Here is a 17,085-nt window from a genome sequence, read left to right as displayed (position 1 = left end):
CACAGGCTCCACGGAAGAGGGGTGTGGAGAGTGACCTGTGCTCGCACACAGGCCCCTTGGTGGCGGCAGCAGCAGCCTTAGCGTCTCCCGCCCGTCTCTGGGGTCCGCGGTTTTAGCCGCGGCTCGCGCCCGTCTCTGGGGTTTGCGCTTTCAGCCGTGGCTCGCGCCCGTCTCGGGGGCTCGCGCCCTCAGCCGCGGCTCGCGCCCGTCTCTGGGGTTCGCGCTTTTAACCGCGGCTCGCGCCCGTCTCTGGAGTTCCTTTAAGCAGCGCTCTTAAACCCCTCTCCTCGCGCACCAGGAAACAAAGAGGGAAGAAAAAGTCTCTTGCCTCTTCGGCCGGTGCAGGCTTTTCCCCGAACTCCCTCCCGGCTAGTCGTGGTGCACTAACCCCTTCAGGCTATGTTCAAGCCGCCAACCCCAGTCCTCTCCCTGAGCTCCGTCCAAAACCAAAACCCGAGCCTCAGCTCGCAGCCCCGCCCGCCCCGTTGGGTGAGCAGCAAGCCTCTCGGGTTGGTGAGTGCTGGTCGGCACCGATCGTCTGTGCAGGAATCTCCCCGCTTTGCCCTCTGCTATGTGTCATTCTTGTATCCAGTGTCTTTCCTGCTTTGCAGTTTGCCTTTGGTGTGGATTTTGATGAGCATCTCTCTGTCTATTTTCTTTCACTGATCCAGATTCAGTTCTTGTGCAGTACTATACTTTTTGGACCGCTATAACTTTAGAGGGCGTTTTAATATCTGGGAGATAAATTGCTACTCATCTTCCTCATCAAATTATTCACAATAATTCTCCACAGTTTAAACTTCCAGATATACTTCAAATTATTATTACTATTTTTCAAATTATAAAACCACCAAGTTGGGATTTAAATGCTAATATAAGTATGTGCACCATATCATTAATATAATAAAAATAGAATGGGCACAATCCTGTGTTCATTCATAAGAAAAAATTAACTCAATGGGAGGTTATTAATTAATGCATGAAGGAATTTTTAAAAGAGGTTCACTAAAAGTAATGAGTATAAGGTGTTTTAAGTCAGTGAAGAGACAATGTTATTAGGGCAGTTGACTTATATTCGAAGAGGATAAGGGATTAGACTGGGAGGGTAAGAATTGATTATGGCTTCCTCTGAAAGACAGAAAAGAAATTTAGTTTGATTTGAAGATTATGGGACACCATGAAAGACTTTGAACAAGTGACTGATTTGTTGAAATTAACATTTAATAATGATAAGAACTAACATTGATTGTGTCCTTGTTATATGCCAGGAACTCTTCCAACTACTTTATAATCCATTCAACCCTTGTGAAAACTCCATGCACTTGCTATTACTCTCATCCCACTCTACATATGGTGAAAAGGAAACACAGTGGAATCAAGTAACTTTTTCAAGGTTGCACAGCTGAAAAGTGGCAATATGGCTTCAGACTTCACACTTTTCACTGTTCATTTATATTTGCAATAGTGCAGACTCATTCTCTTCTTTTCTATCTCTCCCTACCAACACCAAACAAGAAAAACAAAAACCCAACAAACAAATCTGCTGTAAGATTTTTTTCAATACCATTTTCCCCTCCAAGAATTTCCACAGAGTAAAGTCTAAAATACTAAGGTTCATTGGAGAAATCATCAAAATCATAGCTATGCATAAAGGAAAAACAGAAAAAAAACAAAAACCAACCCATATTGTCTGATTATGCATGATGCAGAGAGAGGGATTTCTGAAACTGTACCCAGTGCTCAAGTAAACTCATTTCATGTGTCTCTAAGTGGTTATTCTTGTTTCTTAGAAAATATGTGTGTACTTATAAATAAAGCTCTAAGAACATACTTCATAGAATCTTTTTAAGTGGTGCTGAAAAGTTTAGCTTTGTCAACTGTTTCTTAGAAAGGCTCTATTTTTAATATTCTATATAATTTATATTATTATTTAAACATGCTGATGGTTTGTCTTAGTGAAATCTCCCAAAAAACAAATAATGCTTTGAAAATGTGTTGACTAAAAGAAATTCCCAGGAAAATAGTTGTTACCATCAAAAGCATCATAAAACTGCTAATAATTGGTGGGTGGGGGCAAGTTTAACATTACAGCAATTGACTTCTAAATCTGTATTCTGCATAACTAGTGCCCCAAGTTTTTTTTCAAGTAGAAATCAGTCATAAAAGGAAATTGCTGAAATTTCAATGATCAGTAAAAAGCTAGCTGCCATAATATAGCACAAATGAGGTCTACTCAAGACAGCCATACTATACTATGCATCAGCCCAATAATAAGGTATAAAAAATAGTATGTTTCAGAGGGATTTACAAATTAGGATAGGTATTTCTATTCATGGAAGGGGATGAGGTGAGAAAACTTTGTGGAACTCATCTGGAGAATATAATGGACAAAATATTTGAAATTTAGGGGTCCCACAGCATTTACAAAAGGCTCTCAGCATTACTCTCCCAATTCCATAGGTCATGCTCTTAGAATGGCTGTCAACTTCTCTTTCAATTCTGACCTTGACACATCAGCCATCACCTGTCTCGTTTTCTCACTGTCTTGAAGATGCACTCCTCAGATCTTCTTCCATTACCAATCTCATCCATGAGCGAAACACCTGATTGCCACTGCAACTCTATGGGTAGCCGTTTTTCCTACTCTTTCAAGTACTCAAAAAACAACTGCTTACATCAGCTCATTTGCCTATTCAGGTATCTGTCCATCCATCCATTTGACAAGTATATAAAGGCAGCTATTACATCCAGAACACAGGCTTGGAAGTCAGATTGCTTAAGTCTGTCTCCTTTTTCTATCACTTTTTATTCTTAGAAGCTTGAAGAATCTACTTAACCTCTTTCTTCAGTGTCCTCATCAATAGAATGTAAAAATAATTAAACCACTTTCATGGAGTTTTGATAATTAAAGGGGTTAATTTGTAGCAATGGTGTTAAGTGCTTCAAAGGAGAGGTAAATGGTGCCATGAGAGCTTAAAACAGGAATTTGACCTAGTCAGGTAAGTCAGGGGAGGATGCCATGGGATGTGCTATTTAAGAACAAAGCCAAAGAATGAGTTCATAGAACTTGGTCAAAAAGGAGAGAACATTGAAAACACAGGTCATGTGTCTGAGAGAAATCAAGATGAGTACAAATAGAGATGGAAGGTCAGTGAGTCTGGTACAAAGAGAACAAGTTAAGGCTGGAGAGATAGCTGGAGGACAGTTGATAAAGGGCTTCACAGGGCAATTTGTGGAAGTTGTGAGCAGCTGGCTACGTTATCAGTTTTAATGCGATGAGATACTGGATTGCAGAGGGACCTGACTGGCTGACAGTAGACACATTAGGCTATTTTAATAAAATAATTCAGAAGAAAGACAATGGGAGCTTGTGTTAGGATGGTGGTGATAGAGATGGAGAGAAGCAAATGAATTTAAGAGATGTCTAGGAAGTAAAGTTGCCAGAACTTGGAATAAATTGTATTGGGAGAGGGAGGGTGAGGAAGAGAGGAAGTTAAGGATGACTCAAGTCCCAGGTTTGTGAAACTTGTGACTTAAAGGATAGAAGATCAAGTGTTTGGGACATTTTGCATTTCAGGTACCCAAAAGGTGAAACTCCTAAGGAGTCTTTTCATTCATTAACTATTTTTGACGACTTCCTGATCAAATTTAGAGGTTGAACTCTAGAATTCAATGATTTTTACCAGTTCCAAATGTTTCCACTCTTTCCCGCTCTAAGCTGTCCCCACAAGCTAAGCACATCACTGTCTTTGAACATTTAACCTACCCCCTCTCCTTTTCTCCCCACACATTCTTATTTTCTGTCTTTTTAAAAAAAATAAATTTATTTACTTTTGGCTGCGTTGGGCCTTTGCTGCCGTGCACGGGCTTTCTCTAGTTGCGGCTACTCTTTGACACAGAGCACGGGCTCTAGGCGCGGGCTCAGTAGTTGTGGCACATGGGCTTAGTTGTCCCTCAGCCTGTGGGATCTTCCCAGACCAGGGCTTGTACCTGTGTCCCCTGAATTGGCAGGCAGATTCTTAACCACTGCGCCACCATGGAAGTCCTCTATCTTTTTGAAATTTGTTAAAAGTAACCTCCTTCAGGTAGCCTTTCATAAGTAGTCTGTCTGATTATGAGAAAAGTTTGCTTCCACTTCCATCTCTATGCCCAGCACTGTAGTGTCTATTTGCATGTTAATTTGCACTTACTAATCCATGGCTTTATAAAGATCATTATTTCCTTATTTTATGTGTGTAGTTTCTTCCTATGTATATTGTATATTGCCTCAGATCAGGAATCAAATGTTCTATTTCTTTTCTATTTGTCCTTTTTTCCTAGGACAATCTGTAGAATTACTGGAACAAACAAAAAATAAATTTTTTCTCTGACCAAATTTTCCAAGATGGGTGGGAGGGGGTAGGAAAATGAGTGACTAATGCATGGTTTGTTCATTGTCTCCAAGCCACAGAAATCTTTCATAATGTTCCATTTCCAATTTTTTTTCCCTCATACCCCTCTCGGTGGATTGAATTCTTTCAGGAATGCCAAAAAATAACAAATCAATGTGGGGTAGTAGAACAAGCATGATTGTTGGGCCCAGACAGCAGGTTAACTGTGTGACCTTGGACATATCACTTAATCTCTCTGAGTCTGAATCTCCTTCTTTTAAAAATGGAAATATTAATATCTAACCTACATACTCATTCAGAGTCTCATTTGTCGCTTCAGATCCTAGCCTCATTATATTTCCATTTGTAAGGTAGTAACCTGCATAAGTACATTCACAATCTAAATATGTAGTTCCATTTGAACTTGATGCTGTCTCCTTGTATTAGTATTTGCAGAAAGCAAAATTCTAAACCAAATTTACATTGAAGATATTGAAAAATAACATTAAAACACAATAACTCTTTCAAAAACTTCTATAATGGTCAAATAGACACTCTCAGTGCCAAAATATTCTGGAACTGGAAAGTGACAAATATATTAGAACACCCATAGAGAAACCTGTTTTCACTTTGGAGTAAATATTTTTTTTTTCTCATGAAAAGATTGCTGCACTGAATGGTAGAAAACTGCCAAAATTTAGAGGAAGTTAAGCAATGTCAGTATGCAATTAAAAATAAATTAGTCATAGCTGTGATCAAGGGGATTTCCAAAATGCATTTGCGATCACAAAAATTAGCATTAAACTGTCATTGAAAAGCAAAATATTACTTAAATCATTTTAAGTAAGGACTTAAAAATTCAGTGAAGATATGGGGTGATGTTCACTATTTTTTAATCTGTTTCTTCAACCTATACCAAATTAACCAATTTGGACTTTTCTCTAATAACCAGTGAAGCAGTTTCTGTCTTTATTATGGAGACAGAAGTTGATGAAAAGTTGGCAGGCACCCTAATCCCATAGTTATCAGGAATGCTGGCTAAGCTTGCGCTTCTTGGCTGCCAGACTCCTCCAAAGCCACATCACCTCGGGGTGTGTTCTGGGAAGGTAAATCCTCGCATTTCTAGTGCTGCCCCAGCCCTTCAAGGCAGTGCTCACTGGTGGATTTGACTGCCAGATTCAGCTCATTCTGAATCCAATATAGTTGATTTACTACGTTGTAAATGTGTTAGTTGCTGCATGTGGAATCTAAAAAAGAATACAAATGAGTCTATATACAAAACAGAAACAGACTGACAGACATAGAAACAAATTTATGGTTACTGAAGGGGAAAGGGAGGGATAGGAATAAATTAGGAGTTTGGGATTAACAGATACAAACTACTCTACATAAAATAGAGAAGCAATAAGGATGTACTGTATAACACAGGGAATAATATTCAACATCTTGTAATAACCTATAATGGAAAATAATCTGTAAAAAAAATGTATCTATAGCTGAATCAGCTCAATTTTTCTCCGAACCTCTCAACCGTGTAGTGCTGCCTGTGCTCTTCCCAGGAAGGAGCTGTTTATTGGCTGCTGTTGGAGACACTGGGGTCGCTGTCAAGAACTAAGGGTTGGGCTTCCCTGGTGGCGCAGTGGTTGAGAATCTGCCTGCTAATGCAGCGGACACAGGTTCGAGCCCTGGTCTGGGAGGATCCCACATGCTGCGGAGCAACTAGGCCCGTGAGCCACAACTACTGAGCCTGCGCGTCTGGATCCTGTGCTCCACAACAAGAGAGGCTGCAGTAGTGAGAGGCCCATGCACCATGATGAAGAGTGGTCCCCGCTTGCCACAACTAGAGAAAGCCCTCGCACAGAAACGAAGACCCAACACAGCAAAAATAAATAAATTCATTAATAAACTCCTACCCCCAACAACTTCTTTAAAAAAAAAAAAAGAACTAAGGGTTGATGTATGATTTTGCACTTAAGTGGAATATTAAAAAATGAATAAACAAACACACAAAGTAAAAGAACAAAACAAACAAAAACAAACACACAGCTACAGCGTAATGTTTACCATAGGGGGAGGATCAGGGCAAGAGGGTGAATGGGTCAAGGAGATCAACTGTGGTGACAGATGAAAACTAAATTTTCAGTGGTGAGCACATTGTAGCATATACAGAAGTAGAAATAATGTACACATGATAACATAGTGTTATAAACAAATGTTATCTCAGTAAAAATTAATTATAATAAAGTACTGCAAGGTGGTCTTAATTTCTTGTTGTCTTGCTGTGTATCTGAAAATAGAGGATGAATGCCTTTAGTCATTATGCCGGGTGTGGAGAGTCGTGTCATAGTTATGAGGAGTATTTGAAGAAGGAAAGAAGAGAGAAGAGCTGAAAGCTGGAGAAATCATTGAAAGAGGAGGGCTGCCTCCTCCTCCTCTTCCATCCTTAATGGGAATCACTGAGTGTCCTTTTCATGCTGATAGATAATCCAGCAGAGACAGAGAACTTAAAAATACAAGAAGTAAGGGGAAAGGGACTTCGCTGGTGGTACAGTGGTTAAGAATCCAACTGCCAATGCAGGGGACACAGGTTCGAGCTCTGGTCCGGGAAGATCCCACATGCCGTGGAGCAACTTTAAGCCCCTGCACTACAACTACTGAGCCTGTGTTCTAGAGCCCACGAGCCACAACTACTGAAGCCCTCGTGCCTAGAGCCCGTGCTCAGCAACAAGAGAAGCCACCGCAATGAGAAGCCCGGGCACCGCAATGAAGAGTAGCCCCCGCTCGCCACATCTAGAGAAAGCCAGTGCGCAGCAATGAAGACCCTATGCAGCCAAAAATAAATACATAAATTTAAAAAATATATTTATAGAAAAAGAAAAAAATGACATAAGGCGATAACCAAAGAGATTAAAACCTTGGAGGAGACAACAGAAAACCTGATGGGAACCTGAGCATTTGATAGATTAATTTTTGAAAGATGGGACATTTTCTTCATTGAAATCAGAGGAAGAAGGAAAAGTGGGAGTGGAGAAAGTCAAGGAGGGTTTAGATGATCCTTGGGAAGACTTTCCTTCTGATTGCTTCTGTTTTCACAAAAGGTATGAGAGGAAGTTTTCAGCTTCAGGAGGGGTACTGAGAAGACGAGGTGGGAGATTCTAAGGGAAAGAAAAAGATATGAACTATTGTGAGTAACTGGAGAAAACGAGTACCAGAGGAATGTAATGGGCTGCAGGGCAGATTTGAGGACTCCATTTAAACATTGGTGAATTTCTTAGCATTAGATTCACATACCTAGAAAATTTAAAGTTGGCTGTTCTCTAATTTCACTGGTAATTATATCTATTTAAGCATAAATCTCAAGCTTTTTACTGAAACTTGCAATCCATATTTTAGCAGATCAAGTCAATGGGAAAAGAGAAAGAAAGGAGTATATTACCATCACTTTTATAGAGATTTCAGGTCTCATCCAGGGTAAGAGTTTCTTGGTATTTGTAAGATGTCTGAACATTTTTGAGTTAAAATATTAAACTTTTCAATGTTTAAAACAAACAAAAAACTGGGAATATGAATTTAAAATGAACTTATCTCTCTGGCCTGGAAGAAGCTGGTATCATGTACAAAACTTTTTCCATGGCTATAGATGCAGGTCAAGAAGAGGAAATCTTTACCCCAGAATTAAGTAATTCACTAGCAACTACTGTGGGTATTTTGCAGTGATCCAAGACAGTTGCACCTACAGGGCAAACACAATAAGAACAGCTAAGGCCACATCCACTGATCTCTCTCTCTCTCTCTCTCTCTCTCTCTTTCAGCCCTACCCTAGTTCAGGATCACAAGATCTTTCACCCACATTATTACATAGGTTTTCTGATTTCAAAGCTAAATGTTTACAACCCAGCCTACTTAACATGATTCAATGGATTTCCATTGCACTCAAAATAAAATGAACATCCATGCCACTGCCTTAAGGTCCTGAATATCTGGCTCCTGCTGTCCTCTCCAGGCTCAACCACTCACACTTCACTCTACCACAGTACCCTTTTCTCAGAGCCTAGAACAAGCTGTGCTCTCTGGTGGTCCTGGGGCCTTTGCCCAGTTGTATTAGCCAGAGTTCTCCCCAGAGGACAGACCAATAGGAGAGATGTAGATATATCTATATATATATAGTAAGTCTATAATCTGCAGGGCATGACAGCAGGCTCCAGACCTAGGCAAGAGTTGATATTACAGCCTCTAGTCCAAAGGCCTTTTGGAGGCCGAAATCCTTCCCCAAGGAGACCTCAGTCTTTTCTCTCAAGCCTTTAAAGCATTAAATGAGGCTCATTAACATTATGAAAGATAATCTATTTTACTCAAAGTCTACTGATTTAAATGTTAGTGTCATCTAAAAAATACCTTCACAACAACATCTAGACTGGTGTTTGACCCAAAACCAAGTACCATGACCTAGCCAAGCTAACACATGCAATTAACTACCACACCTATGCTGTCACCTCTGCCCACAAAGCTCTCTTTCTCTCTTCTTCCTCTTGACTAAAGTGTTACTTCTCTGACCTTCTTGATAATCTCCTACCAAGACTAGGTCATATCCTTCCTTTATGTTCCCAGGCAGCCCTGTATTTCTCCATCAAAATCATGATTTAATTCAGAATCACGTGTTTGTCTCTTTCTTCTCATGAGGACAGAAGCCATATCTAATTGTTCACTACTGTGATCACCAGTCCCAGGCACACTGTCTTGCACAAGGTGGATGGTCAATCGAAATGAATGAATTAATGAACATCCTTAATTATAATTAATGACTACATAATTAATGAATATAAGAAATCTCCATATATCTACTGTGCTATTTGTAATGTATTTATAACCATCAAGCCCCTGTTTCAAATGTTTCATCTGTAATAATTGTAAATAATAGACGGATAACATTTGCTGGTGCTTCCAATATGACAAACATGTTTCTAAGAAGGCACTCAATATTAACTTACTCTATCAGACACCTCTTTTATACCATTTCAGATCCTCTCAACTTCATTGTGTCCAAGGCTCTTGGCCACACTTCTGCTCCATTCGTGGTATCTGCAAAACCAATTTCTCTGGAACACACTGAGCTATCCCTTGTCTTAAGCCTCCCGGTTACATCTCCCACCTCCAGTCCCTTGACGCTGGATGTGGCAATGATAAAGCAGGCACACCTATTGCCCATGGAAGCTCATAGCCCTGTGGAAGAGACAGAGAAGTTACACATAAAAACCTGCTGTATTATATAATGGCAGATGTGAGGAAACTTAGTCAGGTGAAAGCAGGGTGGGGTTATGGAGGTGACAGAAAGTGCTTCTTTGGAAGAGTGTCATGTGGGGCTTATCTGGAGAGTTGATATTTGAGCAGAGACCTGACGACAGTGAAGGAGGGAGTAATGAGAACAGCTTGGGGGTGAGGATGGGAGTCATTCCAGGCAGAGGTAACAAAAAATGCAGGGGTCTGAGTGAGAATTTCTTTGGCCTCTTTAAAGCAAATCAGGAGCTGCAGAGGAGTGAGCAAGGGAGAACGAACCGAGAGGCCCAGGGGTAGGAATGGCTTTAGCAAAGACTTGGTTCAGGGTTTAAGTTCAAATTTGGTGCTGCTCAAACTTGTTTTCTCTTCCTCTATCTCTTGGCTCTACTTCCCCTCTTCTGGTTCTATGCTCATGCAAGCTTCCTCCTCATGGTGTCCAGATCTTTCCACAGCTCCAGGCATCTTGGATTCATTGGACAGAGAGTCACCCTTTTCCTGGTCACTCTTGCAAACCCTCTAGATTCTCTGTAATTTGACCAACATATATCCATACACATCCCTACAAAATCACAGGACCAACAATTGGTTCTGTGACCTGGTCTTTGGCCATGCAACTTGTTCTATCAGGGACTAGGAAGTGGAGTAAGAACAAGAAAGGGGGGCTTCCCTGGTGGCGCAGTGGTTGAGAGTCCTCCTGCCGATGCAGGAGACACGGGTTCGTGCCCCGGTCCGGGAAGATCTCACATGCCGCGGAGTGGCTGGGCCCGTGAGCCATGGCCACTGAGCCTGCGCATCCAGAGCCTGTGCTCCGCAACGGGAGAGGCCACAACGGTGCGAGGCCCGCGTACTGCCAAAAAAAAAAAAAAAGAACAAGAAAGGGGTGCCCAAGAATATTAGGGCAGTGTTATTCAAAGAAAAAAATCCAAAGCTATTAATGGACATAGGGTGATGAATGCTGGATGGGACAAAAGTCTACTACACAGGGGGGACCATAATAACTTCTATCATCATCACCATCATCACCACTAATGCTATTACCAATGTTGGGAAAAAGGCATTGTAATGAAGATTGTAGATAACATCCTTTTGTGTTTAATTTTACTTTAGGTTAACAATTTAGTTAACTTTATCTATGCAGTTCTTTTAAAATATGAGTTCAGTTCTTCACAATGAATCTTTTTTTTAAAAAAATTATTTTTAATCTTTTTAAAGTTCCTGATTAAAGAATCCTATCCTTTATTGCTCACTAGAACCAGATGGATCTATCCAAGAGCAGATAGGATTCTGATGACCAAATCTGGGAGATTTCAGCAGCTCTTACTAACTATAATGGGGACAGCCAGGCTGACCTTACCTCTGTAAGCACATGTGACTTAATACAGTGGCCTGTGATAGAAGATTGTGAGCATGGAATTAATTGATTTCTGTGTGTGTGAAAAAAGGGAAAAACATTATGATATGGTCAATAAAGTTAATGAGATAAAAGTAGTTTTAATCTGTCAAGTAGGTATTACCAACATTTAATTAAAGATCACAATTGGCCTCACAGGTCTTAAAGTTTGGCAGACCATTGACAATTTTAGTTGTCTATTTAGGTACACTATGGGAAAAATACCAACCACACAATTCTGTTATGCACAACCTGAAATATTAGACTTGTGTCCTGTTTATCAATTTAGTACTTAAAATGCACTAGGCCTGTTTTTTAGATAGTTAAAATATTTTCAGCTTTATAATATTCCTGTATGTATAGGGTTACCAACATTAAAAAGTAAAACAAGTTTATTTCTCTGAAAATAATTAAAATGTTTTACCCCACACAGCACATACTGTAAGCAGTGGAAACATTTTAAACCATATTTGTAGTTTGGAAAATTGTCCTTTATGTTGTGGTTTGGCTCAAAAACCAGATTTTCAGATTTCAGTTTCAAAATAGATATTTGTGCCCATGCATTTACTTCTTCTCCCTCCTCCCAAATTATTGAAATTACGCAAGGGGTCTAAAGATAAAAATATGTCTATGTGGCATTGGAAACACAGGATTTCCATCAAGGATCAAGAATCTTTGAGAAATTTTTGGAAAATATGAAGCAGATGGAGTCAAAGGAGCTGTCCTGCCTATTAGGTAGGTGGGTAGCTTTTCTCCCTACAAGACTGGGAAAATAGAAAGCTAAGCTTGGAATAATAAGGACTGGAGGTGAGAGTTAGCTAGCTAGACAATTTGGACGTGAGTACTATATGTTAACGTTCTTTGTACTTAAGTGACCAGCCACAGCAGATTTCCTCAACCTCTCCTGATACACAACAAACCTGGGGAAAAAAACCCACCAATTGCAATAGTAAGAGATTTTCCTTAAGCCTTAGCTTTACAGTAACTTATACCTTTCCATTTGAAAATGCAATTCAGAATTAATTCTTGGCTACCTTACAGGCTAGAATGGGCCAGAAATCAGTTACCTGCTTTAGCGGTTGGACAGAACCTGCTAGAAAAGATGAAACAAACACATCCTTCCCTATGTCTTGTGGCCATCTGGATCTCCAGGCCAGCAGAATCAAACCACAGAAAATGTAAACATTCTCTTCCTCTTTCATAGGGGACGAAAATTTAAACACAACCTCTGAAAAATAAACCACAAATCACATTACCAGGCAAATATAGACCTCTTGTTTAAGAATATGCAGACAGAGAAAAATTACCAGGTGGATGAAAAGACTCAGTAGTCCAAAAGAGGGTAGTGCTGAAGAATCAGTACAGATGCATTCCTGTGAAATGGTCTTACTACATGAAACAGGGAAGAAGAGAAATCAAAAGTTCCTCTATCTTTTATTCACAACAAAATTTGAGAAACAAGATTAGGAACTGTTATTCCTAAGGAAAAACATAACTAAATTTTTAACAGTAAACTTCAGACAAATAAGGAAATGTATGATAAGTCAATTAGTGACTTAGAAAATAAGGTAAAGAAATTCTCCAGAAGTAAATAAAAGTATAAGGGAGGGATGATAATTTACTGAGGATAGAGCTCTAAGAAAGCCAATGTATTTATAGTACAAATGCCAGAGTAAAAGCGGAATAAATGGAAGAGAAACAAAAATCAAAGTAATAGAAAGAAACTTTCTGAGAGGAAGAAAGACTATAATCTTAAAATTAAAAAGGATTATTGAATTCAAAATAAAGTAATGAAAAAAGTATATATGTACATGTTTGAATTTTTCTCTATAATTCCAGAGATAAATATCAAGTTCAGAACATGCATGTTGAGAAGAGAAAAAGGAGATATTACTTACAAAAATGAAAAATCTGGATAATTACTCTTCGTTTAAGACAAGATATTTGTCTTGTCTTAATTAATTAAGCAATACTGACAGAGATTTTAGAAAGAAAAGATTTTAGAAAGAAAGTTTGTGACCCCCAAATTTTATTTATTCATAAAATTTATTTATTCATAAAAAGTAATGCTCAGTTATGTAGCCAGAACTTGTATGTACTTTCAAATTTCCATTCTTTCCTTCAATTTTAGTCAGGCACATTTCTTAACTTTCCTTGCAATTACGTGCGTTGATTTGACAATTTTCTTCCTATTGGTTCAATGAGATATAACTGGAAGTGTGTAAACTTCCACGAATTCTCCTTGAAAGGAGGGAGAAACTTTATTTTCTCACCTCTCTGTTCCTCGATTCTTCTGCCTGGAAAGGGCTTGTGATGACTGGCACTTCAGCAACCACCTTGGACCATAAGAATGCTGTGAACTCCAGGGATGGCATAGTATAAAGACTGGATCACTAACAAAATTCATGGAACTCCCAGATCAGGTCTGGACTTTGTATGCCCAGGCTTCATTTATGTGAGAGAGAAATAAATGTTAACCTATTTTAAGCAATTTTTCATTTAGGATTTTCTCTTAGATGTAGCCAAACTTGTTCCTAAACAATATGACATACAAAAAGGAAAAAAAAGTCATAGGCTTGTAAGCATTAATAAAATAAAGAATCTGAATATCTTTCCTAAAAAAAAAACACATTTAGAAAATTACCCTTTTCATCTGATAAATGAAAAAAAAAAATGATCTGAAATATGGGCAAACTGGTTGTAAGAGAAGTGGCCATAGGCAGAGTAAAACTTGATAATTGATTGTCAAACAAGTGTTAAAATGGATATAATACAGCTGTTTTAAATGTGTAATGTAACAATTAAGTTAATACTAATAATCGGGTTGTAAAAAGCTAGATTATTCTCCATAATGTGATAATTGTCAGTTATGGAGGAGAGGAAATACAGCATGCAAGCTCCTCATCCAAAGAGGCAGGATAAATAATTTATTTTAAAATGATTGTTACATTGGAGGAAAAATAGAGGCTCACGTTTAAAAATATATATGCATTCGCTACTAGAATGAAAATAAAGTTTTATACCATTGGAGACAAGATAAAGCAATAGGAACATTGGAGGTATAGCAAAAGATAGGATAAGAAAAGACAAAACAGTCAGGCAGTATAAATAGCCAAAAGTATATTATAAGGTGATAGAACTCATTAATCAGAACTATCTGAAATGCAAGTGGGACTAATTTGACTTCAAGTTCAGAAACACAGTTAAGAGTTATTTAAGCAAAAGTATAGAATTTGTTGCTTCGTTCTTCTGAAAAGCCCAGGAGTCAAAAGCCCTGGTGCCCATTCTCAAATGAGGAATCTCTTACCCTTCATCCTTTCTGTCCTTTCTGGAATTTATAAACTTCCCTAACAAAAGCTAAAGAGTCTGGACTGGTTCAAAAAATAACATTCAAATGTGTTTACTATGTATATAACAAATGCACTAAAATAATTAAACACAATATTTAAAAAGGATTGGGCAGGTATATATTGGATAAATTCAAATAAAAAGAAACAAGGAGTAGTACTTAAATATAAATAAATAATGATAAAATAATAGAACTATATTACTACAATAATACACCTGACAAAATGTGATGGTTAATTTTATATATTAACTTGACTGAGCCATGGGGTGCCCAGATATTTGGTTAAACATTATTTCTAGGTGAGTCTGTGAGGATGTTTCTGGATGAGATTAACATTTGAATCCGTGAACTGAGTAACGTAGATTGTCCTTCCCAGTGTGGATGGACCTCATCCAATCAGCTGAAGCACTGAATAGAATAAAAGGCTGAGTAAGAAATAATTCTTTCTCTCTGCCTGAGGGTTTTTGAGCGGGTACATTGGATTTCTCCTGCATTTGGACTCAGATTTGTACTGGAACTATACCACTGGCTCTCCTGGACCTAGACTTCTCAGCTTCCATGATCATGAGAGCCTATTCCTTTCAAGAAGTCATATATATATGTATATATGTATGCATATATAAAATTCAAGAAGTCATATATATATAATTATAGTATACATTGGCTCTGCTTCTCTAAAAAACCCTGACTAAAACATAAAATAATGTTTATTTCATGACGGCAAAAATGTTGGGACAATAACTAAATTCCTTCTGTAGTCCCTCCTCTGATACCTACGATTGCCCTTCTCTGCTTTTTTTAAACATGAGCAAGAATGAGTGACCCAGTGAAATGTGAGTGGAAGTGACATGTGTTACTTAGGGGCAGAAATTTTAAAACCAGTCTGATTTTCCAGGTTCTCTTCCTGCTTCTCTGATGATTGTGGCAGCTGTTAAGAGGAAGTCTTTGTCAGCCTGAATTCCTAAGCTTTTACATGGTGTCCCCTTGGCGCCCCCAAGTAAGCCTCTCATATGAGCAAGAAAAGCTTTTCTTGTGTTACTCTAACAGGATTTGTGGTTGTTTTCTTACTGAAAATATAAGAGCCTAGACTCTCCTGCCTGGTACTATTAATAATAATCCAATATTTTATCTGAACAAATAAAACTCGTATGATGCTTTCTAAAAATACTGATAAAAAGTATTAGAAAAATTCAACACTAATACCTGATAAGACCTTACAGTAAAATATGAATAGAAGGATACTTCTATAGTATGATAAAGAAATTGACTAAAGCTAACAGCACATATATACATAAGGGTGAAGTACTTGTTAAAGCTAATTAGTGTTTTCCTAAGGCTATTTAATATTGTTCTGAAAATACTGGATAAAATAGGTAAAATAAGAAGTAAAAATATTGTAAGGAGAAGATGATATTGTTATTTTCAAGTGACTATTGTCTACCTGGAAAGTACTAGAAAATCCATTGAAAAAGTACATGTATGATAATTCAGAAAGATGACTGAATTTTAAAATGCAAACTTTAATAGCTTTCATATATAACAGAATATATAAACTAAGGGTTAATATACAACTAAAAGGTCTGTCTGAACTTCAAGAGATCACTGAGTCTCTGAATTGTATGCAAAATTATATGTGGGTAGTTTATTCAGACAAGTTTCCAGAGATTTTATCAGGTCTTCAAGGAATCTGCAAGTCAAAACAAAGACACAGCAATATAACAACATCAATCAGCAGGAAATAAAATAGGGGGAAAGTAGCAACAAATACTTAAAAATTACTTGTTTTCAGAATCTATTTGAATACAAACAAAAAGTTCTAGAATCCTATGTAAAGCTAGAAAAGACAAGACAAGTATACATAAATGTATGTCATGGTAATGAAGAGTCAATATTTTAATGATGTAAATTCTCCTCCAAATGAGCAAATGTACATGTATATAGAAAATACCGTAAAGTTAAAAGACCAATGATGATTATGCATTCTATAGTGCTGAGAAATACATATTATACTATAAGTACATATATGTATTTATATAAGCAATTATATTATTGGTATTAATTCTATTAATTATATAATTAATGAATATATAACACATCAATATAATGTATTATATATTACATTTAACTTATGAAGACATCTTATAACTCAATAAGAAAAAAAACAAATAGAAAATATAGGTGTGGATTATAAAAAGATAAAGAAGAAAGGTCCAATAAATATACAAACCTAGGAAACAATGAAAGAAATGTACATAAAGTTGTGTGGGATACCACTTTTTAATGGAAAAATTCCACCACTGTTGCCGCACTTCTTAATTGTTTATTTCCTGTTTTATTTTCTTCATAACAAATCAACTTATAACATGCTATATGTATTATTTAACATGCTGTAATATAAATTTTCTATTTGTTTTGTTTATTATCTGTCTCTTTCTACTAGAATGTAAGCTCCTTGAAGGCAGAGAATGTTACATGATGATTGCTCATTCTCAGAACTTAGGAAAGAGGACTGGCCCTATATAGGCTCTCAAATATTTTTTATATAAAATCAGATTATCAAAACTTAATGATAACTCCTAATATTGGTAAGGTTTTGGAGAAATGGATATGCTCATATACTATTTGTAGATAAACTGGTAAATTATCTACTGGACAGATTTTATGTATACATAATGTATCTATTTCTTCCTTCCTTCCTTTCT

This window comes from Phocoena sinus, chromosome 5 (genome assembly GCF_008692025.1).
Source record: "Phocoena sinus isolate mPhoSin1 chromosome 5, mPhoSin1.pri, whole genome shotgun sequence".
NCBI lineage: Eukaryota > Metazoa > Chordata > Mammalia > Artiodactyla > Phocoenidae > Phocoena > Phocoena sinus.
This window is presented reverse-complemented; position numbering follows the sequence as displayed.